The sequence below is a fragment of the Pteropus medius genome, unplaced genomic scaffold, assembly GCF_902729225.1.
Source record: "Pteropus medius unplaced genomic scaffold, Ma_sr-lr_union100, whole genome shotgun sequence".
In the NCBI taxonomy this organism is placed as follows: domain Eukaryota; kingdom Metazoa; phylum Chordata; class Mammalia; order Chiroptera; family Pteropodidae; genus Pteropus; species Pteropus medius.
The window spans coordinates 7,063,121-7,071,925 of record NW_024349798.1 but is presented as its reverse complement, the minus strand read 5'-3'; the positions used below and the strand labels follow the sequence as shown (position 1 = coordinate 7,071,925).

General features: G+C 41.0%; 1 pseudogene; it reads right to left on the bottom strand.

The window, feature by feature from the left end:
• Window positions 1–8,378: 8,378 nt before the first annotated feature.
• Window positions 8,379–8,494, bottom strand: LOC120620641 (uncharacterized; annotated as a pseudogene).
• Between the last annotated feature and the right edge of the window lie 311 nt (window positions 8,495–8,805).

Sequence of the window (8,805 nt, the reverse complement as noted above, 5' to 3'; positions counted from 1 at the left end):
TACGTGTATATGTGCATATATTTATGTATGTATGTATGTATATATACATATAAAGTATGACAACTGTATAGAACATAACTATCATAAATAATGAGAATCAAATATATATACATCTATATAAATATATATTATATATAAATATTGTATAATAATGGTATTATAACTATATATGCTTATAAGTACACATATATAATTATATATAAGTATTATAATACATGTAAGTATTATATGTGATACATGTATGGCATATACTTATATATATGTATATATAACACATATACTTAATATATATTAATGTAATCTAGGGAGTTTAATCTCATCCTATTACATTTGTCATAATCACTTAGCTACAATCAAGTCACCAATCCTACCCAAACTCAAGAGGAGGGAATTGTACAAAGGCATGAATAATTGAGGATTTAAGAGCCTCTCCATCACACCTCCTAGTCCATTTGGGGCTTACAAATCAATTTTAACAAGTAGGCTAATTCGCAATACACATCTTAGAGCCTCTCCATCACACCTCCTAGTCCATCGGTCTTTCCACATCTGCATAGTGCCTACCATGAAGATTATACCATAAATGGTTGGAAATTTAGAAAATTCTGTCCAATACCAAGGGTGTCCAGTAGGAAACACCCAGAACCCAGCCTTGAACTTCAGCTCTAGGAGGCCCCAGCAGGCCAGAGCACCTACTCTAAGTGCCTTCCTGAGTGAAGCCAGGCACAAACAGGCCTGTGACTCACACATGAACACGTAGCATGCTTGTTGAAAAAACTTTCCGATGATCTAATTGTTGTTCCATTTCACTAGTTACAAAGAACTTGACTTAACACAGTCATTGGAAGGCATTACAAAAGATTCTGCCATCTACTGTTTATTTTAAAATTCACTAAAGTGTGTTTTCCTCTTTCCAGAGACAAATTCATGTTCTTGTGATCACAGTCTGCTTGGCTGGCCTCTGACTTTGGCAAAACCATTCCCGTTATGCATGTCCCACAGGAGAGAACTGGTCTACCAACCACATGGCCCAGCCCAGCCCCCCAATGTGTCTCCCACCATCACAGATTCCAAAGGGACTGCCAGCTTCCCTGAGCCCATGTGCTTCAGGCCATGTTTCTGCTTCATGACTTGCATCCTAATCTTTCATCACTCAGAAACTAACTATGGAGATCGTGAAAAACAGATAATTTATTAGAGGGATACTGGGAAGCTCAGAACACTGAAAGAAAAAGCTTAAGGGCCAGCTCTGAGAATACAGGTAGTTGGTACTATGGGGTAGCCTCCTCTGAGAGCTACAGCCAGGGTAAATAAGCTCATACTCTTGTCCATCTCTGTGTCACTCCACTCAAGATTTAACTCCAGGAGGAAGCATATGATTGACCTGTGCTGAGTCACTTGCTCCACTTCTTTGAGTGTATGGGGCTACTTTACAGTCTCCCGTAAAACTGCTACCTATTGGAAACAACTGGTACCCCAAAACAAAATCAGGATTTAATTGCCATCAGGGGAAATGAATCCTAGGTACACAAAAACAATGGAAGTGTAACACGTACCCTACTGGAAAGCTCAGTCTAGACATTGCCAGGGTCTGCTGTCCGTTCGACGGAAAATGACTTCTTAGAGAGAGATGACTTCCGAAAAACCTGTTTTCTTTATCTATTCATTCATTTGAAACACACTTATTTAATACCAATCATGTTCTAGGCTTTCTGCTAAGCTTCTCGGGATGCAAGAGAAGTAAAATCAAGTAGTTGCCCTCAATTTCTTCAAAGTCTAATGAGGGAGGTAAAAAAAAAATTTTTTTTTTTAAATAAAGCAAATTAGTAATGACAGTAGCAGTGATAGTTGCATTTATTCAGTGTCTTCTTCATGTCAGGCCCTGTGTCAAGGGGTCACATTTATCGTATTATCCAACCCTCACAAGGTTCTGTGGAAGGTATTGACCTACTGACCAGTGTTCGGAGAGCTGTAGACAGATCTGCCTGAGCCCCAAGAGGCAGGCGGATAGTGTCCCAAGCCCTTCTTAAGGATATCCCTGGCTCTTGGGAGTCCTACACTGAAGAGTGTTCCTTCTGGGAAAAAAAATTGTCTCTGTAACATAGAAGAATTTCATGGGCACCGACAACGTCGTGATGGCAAAAACATGCATTTGGGTGGAGTTAATGGATGGCTCTGTTCAACATATGCCTTATAATTGGTTAAATAGATGAGACCAGAAAGTGAAAACTAAGACTGCTTTTCAGAGAAAAACAATCCGGCCAGTGAGCCTTCAGTGGGCCGACCTCACCGACCTCTCAGACCATGCTCCTCGTCCTTACTACCCTCCACCTCTCCTTTAGCTTCCTCAAGCACACGCCAAGGTCTTGTCCTCTGCAAAGCTATTGCTCTCGCTGTCCCCTCAGCCAGGAACGCTCTCCCGCTGGTTCTCTGTAGGGCTGCTGCTCCTCATGCTCTAAGTGGCAGTGTCAGTTCTTCAGAGAGACCTCTCCTGACCATCCCATCCCATCCCATCGTTCCCACAACATCCAGCTTATTTTCTTCCTTGACTGCTTTGTTTATCAGTTTTTTCGGTCTGTACTCCCCTCCCCACCACCACCTCCCCCCGCCACTAAAGTGATTGCTGCAAGATGAAACAAACCTTATCTGTGTTGTTCTCTATCGTAGATCCTGCTGTGGAAAAGTTCCTGGGCTTTAATAGTTCAAATATATGCATTTGATGAAAGGATGAGTTAATGAATGAGCGTGACCGTAACAGAAATTCCACGAGAAATCTCTGTCCTGATAGCTTTCTGATCTTTCTTTGCAGAGGACAAAGAGGAATGTTCTCAGGCCCAAAGAAGACTTCCTTGATGTGCCAAATAAGGCCTCCTTTTCGGCTCAGTGCAACATTTCCTGTATGCCAGACGATCTTTAAGATTCCACAGAAATGTAAGCAGGCGACTCACACCATCTTCCCCGTTCCTGATCCCCATCTCACCAAATCCACCGCTATTACAATCCCAGTTACCATTTATCATCTGCCTCCCAAATACCAGGCACCATACTATGCCCCGAATATATATTATTTAAGTATTTGTAACAGTCCTGTAAGGTAGATATTATGATCCCCACATTCCCGGTAGGTATCTGGTAAATGGTTTGCTCAGAGCCTTATAACTGTGGTGGAACTGAGGTGACTGACACGAATAAGCACCATTCGTTAACATGACCTGGAATAGCTGCCCTCCCCACAGTCCCAGTTCTCTGGGCATGACCTTGAGATGTGGAGTGGGACCTTCAGGTACCATGTGTGTGTTCCATAACCGAGCCTTCCAGACTTTAGAGTAATAATACAAAGTTGGGTACTTGGCCCAAGACGATCCAAATCAAATCCTGCCTTTGAGTTTTCAAAAGAAGAGATGGGGTCCACGTTGGTAGGTGGAGTTATAAGATTTGAGCCTGTGGTGAGAGATATTGAAACTCATATACCAAGAGAAGCAGAGATGAGAGACAGAAGAGAGAGAGAGAGAGAGAGAGAGAGAGAGAGAGAATCCTGGCAATTGATGGGTTTCTAGCTCTAGTCTTCTTTGAAACCCGGATGCTCTACTCCACCTCCTCAGGTTACTTGGAATGTCCAAACTTTTCTCCAATAAGTTCTGCATTTGGCCTGAGTGATTTTAATTTAACCTTTGTCATTTTGTAGCTAAGTATGTCTCATTAATGACATGTGAGGCAATGGGTAGGTCATGAATTTTTCTTTAGTGTAACTCATGGAGACCAGTTCAGGCCACTAGCCACCCAGTTCATGTTTGGGCCAGTCCAACCACAATATCTGAGTAGGAGAGGAAAGGGCATCCTTGGGTGTTTGGAGTATGCAGGAACCACCTCTCTGTATTTTCGCACACAGGGGATACATGTGTCAAAAGGCCAAATTTATTCAAGAATTCTGCCTGGCAAAGCAAGGGCAACCAGCTTTCCACTACATATAAATTCTCCCTTGCTATAAAAAATGAGTAGCCTTTAAATTAGAATGGCCCTCACCGATATGAAATTCTTGTTGCAATTCAAAAAGCTCTTTTTCTTAAGTATTCATTCCTGACAAACAAAATAAATTGTCATGCCAAACACATATAAAGATTGCAGAGATGCACCTCCATTAAATTCTCCTTAGCAGCAAAGCGACTCAGGTGTTATCTAAATTTAGCCCTCTGAGTTCCCTTTCTTTCATACCTAAACACCATTTCTTGCAGCTTTTGCTTAAACTTACAAGAGTTTGATAAATAGAAATACTTTTCACAATGCATTAAGATTAGGTCAGCAGGAGAGCTTGACCTGGTTGGATCAAATCTTGTATTGATTTCTCAAAGTATATTTTTTTACTAAAACTTGGACCCTTACAGAGGAAGAAAGGAAAATGCTTCAACTGCAAGTTTCGGTTGAAAAAAAAAATTATAAATACTGTCCATTTTCTTAAATGTAGAGAGAGCTTAAATGTCTCTGAAGCTGGTGGAGGAAGACTCCAACCTCAATCCAACGTAATTTATTTAAAATATAAAGTGTGCACTCGACATTAAGACCACAGATACTAGATACTTCAGACTCTGACAGCAGAACCATGAGTGGGGATCAGGGTGAACGAATGTGCCAGTTTGCCTGGGACTGACAGGGTTCCCGGACTTGGAACTTCCAGGGCTAAAATTGAGATAGTATGAGGCAAACTGAGATGGTTGGTCACCCTAGGGGGATGCTGCTTTGAGAGTGACGTTACAATGACTTTCGCTAACATGCCTGTCAGGGAAGCCAATGTCTTAGACATAAACTTTAAGATAATTCTTATGTCGGTTCCACTCACCTAATCTGCGTAATTGTACCAAAGCCTCCGAACATAGCTTTCAAAATGGCACTTTATCTTTGCTGCTTCATTTAATACTCATAATAGTCTTAAAAGGTCACTTTCTATGTCCCGTTTTACAGTGAGAGGGCTAAGAAGTTAAATGACTGGCCCAAGGTCATACAGCCAGTAATTGGCAAGGAGGGAGTTGCCGGCAGCCTATTCCACATACGTCTACCTCCCTTAGGCCTCATTCCACCATACCGAACCACTGTGAGTTTCATGAAGGCACCACAGTCTTTTGCACATGTTGTTCAGCTCCTATTAAACGTACATGATAGTCAACCTTAATTGTCCCTCTATCCTACCGTACTAGGAATAGTTTGAGGATATGGCTCTTTCTTTGCACCATTTTTTCCTAAGCAACTAGCTCAAGGTCTACCAAGTGGTTAGTAATCAATATCAGTGAATATCTAACTCCCAAGCTATGATGTTCTAGAAAATAACTTCAAAATACTGTTCTAAGTGTTGAATAAGGTAGGGGTATCACTGGTTTCAAGGGAGAGAGAGAATGGAAAAGCATTGAGATAACATTGTTCTCCTGGAAGCCCCATGCATTCTTCGTCCATGATACCCATGAAAATATCAAAGGCAGCAGCCAGCCCCACCCCGCCCTGCTGTCTGAAAACCAATACTGGCTCCACCACCCTCATGTTCAGGCTTGTGATCGAAGTCACAATCATATCATGCCTAGACCAAATGTTGAATTAGTGTCCAGGCACCAAAAATAATACTGGTTGGAATTTCTGACGCTAGGAACTAAAATCTTTATGTCATCTCATCAGATGAAACAGCCTCTACTTTTCTTTCATTTGCCAAATTTTGGGAGTCAAATGTCTATTCCAGGATGACTGTGAGCCAGTGGCAGAAGAGGACCATGCAGAGAAGTTCAGAAAGTTTACTGAACATCAACTGGGACCTTACCTTCAATTAACATATACTTTTTCCCCTTTATTGTTACAGGTATTATTTTCATTAAGAGCAATAAATCTTATAGTGATTTGCCAAGTAGAATGGGGTGCTCTTGGCAAATCTATACATATAGAAAAGCCAACTTATATATCCTGTAGGAAAAACAATAGGCCAAATTCTAAGGCCAAATTCCTTAATGAATAATCTTAGTCGATTCCTTTTGAAGTCAAGAAAGGAGACCCACTGTTGAGCAGAAATTGCTCAATAGCCTCCTGAATAGATAAAGATGGAATCTTGCCCTGGAGCAGAAGAAAGCTCATCCTGACAGACTCCAGGTCCGGCTCTGACTGCACACCCCTTACTGTTCCCAGAAAGCCTACCTTTAACCTCCTTTGAAAACTTTAAAAAGTAATTTAAAAAATAATAAAATTCAATGAAGAAATTACTCATATTCTTACCACCCCAAAATACATATTTTTATATTTTCTCGTAATTATTTCCAGTTTTTAAAACAGAGCATTACAGATAATGCTAAGGCCATGAGCCCAGTACCATCCCTCCCCACAAAGCCCCCTCCCCAGGCAGCCATTGACAAGAGCTTGATGTATATTCCCCTGTTGATATGTTTGCATATCTAGTGTTACTTTGTATGTAGAGTCAAAAACTCACACGAGTAATTTCTTCCTTTTGCTTTCTTCATCCAAGGCTGTGTTTGAGCCTGCCCGTATTGATAAAAGGCATCAGAGTGCAGCATCACATTAAAAAAAGAACTACCTCTATTCCTAACTGATGCATTGTAGTCCATTACATAAATGCGCAGCATTTTCCTTATCCATGCCTCCACTGATGGGCATTTAGGTTCTTTACAAATGTCTGCCATTACAAACACTATTGCAGTGAACAGCCTTGTACACATCTCTTTGCACAGCTGTAAAAGAGTTTGTCCCGGGCACATGATTAAAGGTGGAATTCTTATGTCCTAGGAATGTCTATTTTCAACTTTGTAGATTCTGCTGATTCATTCCTCAAAGAAGCCATGCCAATCTACAGTCATATCAGCCCTAGTGGAAGATACCTTCTCCCCATGACTGCCAGGTCTATCTTTAGATTTAGGCTGAGGTGGCCTCAGCTTGGGCCAAAAGCTCAACTTTTCACAAAAGAGAATGGATTAACTTACGTGAAAAAAATAAATAAATAAAACTAAAGTTTTAATTTAATTCCCTTTAATCGCCAGTTATACCATTTTAAAAGCTAATAATGTATCTGCATTCTCCCACCTTGTGATAACTTAATGAATTAGCCACTTGCCCATCAGAAAATAACCCCTTGGGGTAATACATCAAAATTGAGTAAGGCTCTCAAGCTCGTATTGAGTTGATGGATTTAAGGCAAGACTTTAGGCAATAGTAATGTTGTTTGGAAGATGAATCTACTCATAAGAGTCCCTCCATGACAAATGACTTACTTGGAGGCTAACTATTTATGAGGTCCAAGTGGGAGAGGTATAAACTTAATTAAAGTTTGAAAACATAATAGAACCAAAGGCAGTGCATCAATTTCTCGGTGTCCAATCAAAAAGCCAATGATGTCCTTAATAGGCTGACGAGATCTGCCTCTTGGAGCTGCAATATATAGTTATTGTAAGTTGGCTTACATGGTTCCAATTGCTGCTGATCTTGCTGAGACCACACCACCCCCCACACATACTTCTTTTGTCTTCTCTCCATGTCTGCTTATGAGACCAATTCATCTCAGCTGGGGAGAGAATCATTACTGCTTCTATCACACGCACTTTCCACCGGATCCTAATAAAACCAAGCTGCCCTCCCCTGTTCTTTAATGACTTGGTCTATCCATATCTGAGAAACCACATAAATTGTCACTGCCCTTTGCTCTGGAGCTCCCTGATGCCTGGAACTCAAGTGCAGCTTCACATAAAAATATTTTAAAGACTCATTCGAATCCCAACCCAGGAAACCAAATACTCCTGAGCGATTTTAAAATATAAGTAAATATAAACAACTCAGGACAAGACCCTGATGCACCAGCCAAGCATTCGTTTTGATATACTTCATTATAGTGCGGGGCGATATATCTGAAATATAACGTGATAGCTTCAATGGCTCCCTGCTGAGGAAGAAGCTGATTGAAAAGGCTGAATCACTCCCGACTTTGTATCCCATATAAAACAGATTTAGAAGTCACTTCACTAAGCAATAGGGTCATTTTTATAAACAGGTGTCCTTTCTTGGAAGGCTTGAGAGAACCAAAAAAAAATGTACATGTATGGCCCCAGCCTGGTGTATATGCGTGCCACACATACACACACATACCACACACACACACACACACACACACACACATATTAGTGGCTATAAAATAGAGAAGAACTTTTGCCATGTAAGAGGTATAGACCACCGTGGTGTCACTTATTCATCCCAACGAGATGAAATCTGGTGACCAATAGAGAGCAGTGATTCTCAACCCAGGATGCTTTAAAAGATGTCAGTGCCCAGGTTTCCCCTCCACCAGAGCAACTGAGTCAGAGCCTCTAGGGAGAGAACCAAGTATTTACTATTATTATTATTATTTATGCCTACAGCACCTGGTCTTCCTAGGTGGTCTCCCATCCAAGTACTAACCAGGTCCAATCCTGCTTAGCTTCCAAGATCAGACATCGGGCTTGTTCAGGGTGGCATGGCCGTAGACCATGGACTGAGGCTCTACTTGGGCGTGAACCCACGACCTTCTGCGTGTAAAGCAGACGTGCTAACTGCTACACTATGGAACCACATCCATACCCAAGTATTTTTCAAAAGCTTGTCAAGGGATTTAACTTTACATCCAAGGTTGAGAAACTCAGGTTGAAAATCTGAGACTTCAGTAATGCTTTCTATACTTTTTAGCAAAATTAAAATGACCATTGCCTTGCCTCTTCTTCCAATCGAACAGTGGCTCTTAACATTGTAGTTGTAACTATAAATTTTACTTTCTCCATATTACATTGTTCAAATCTCTCC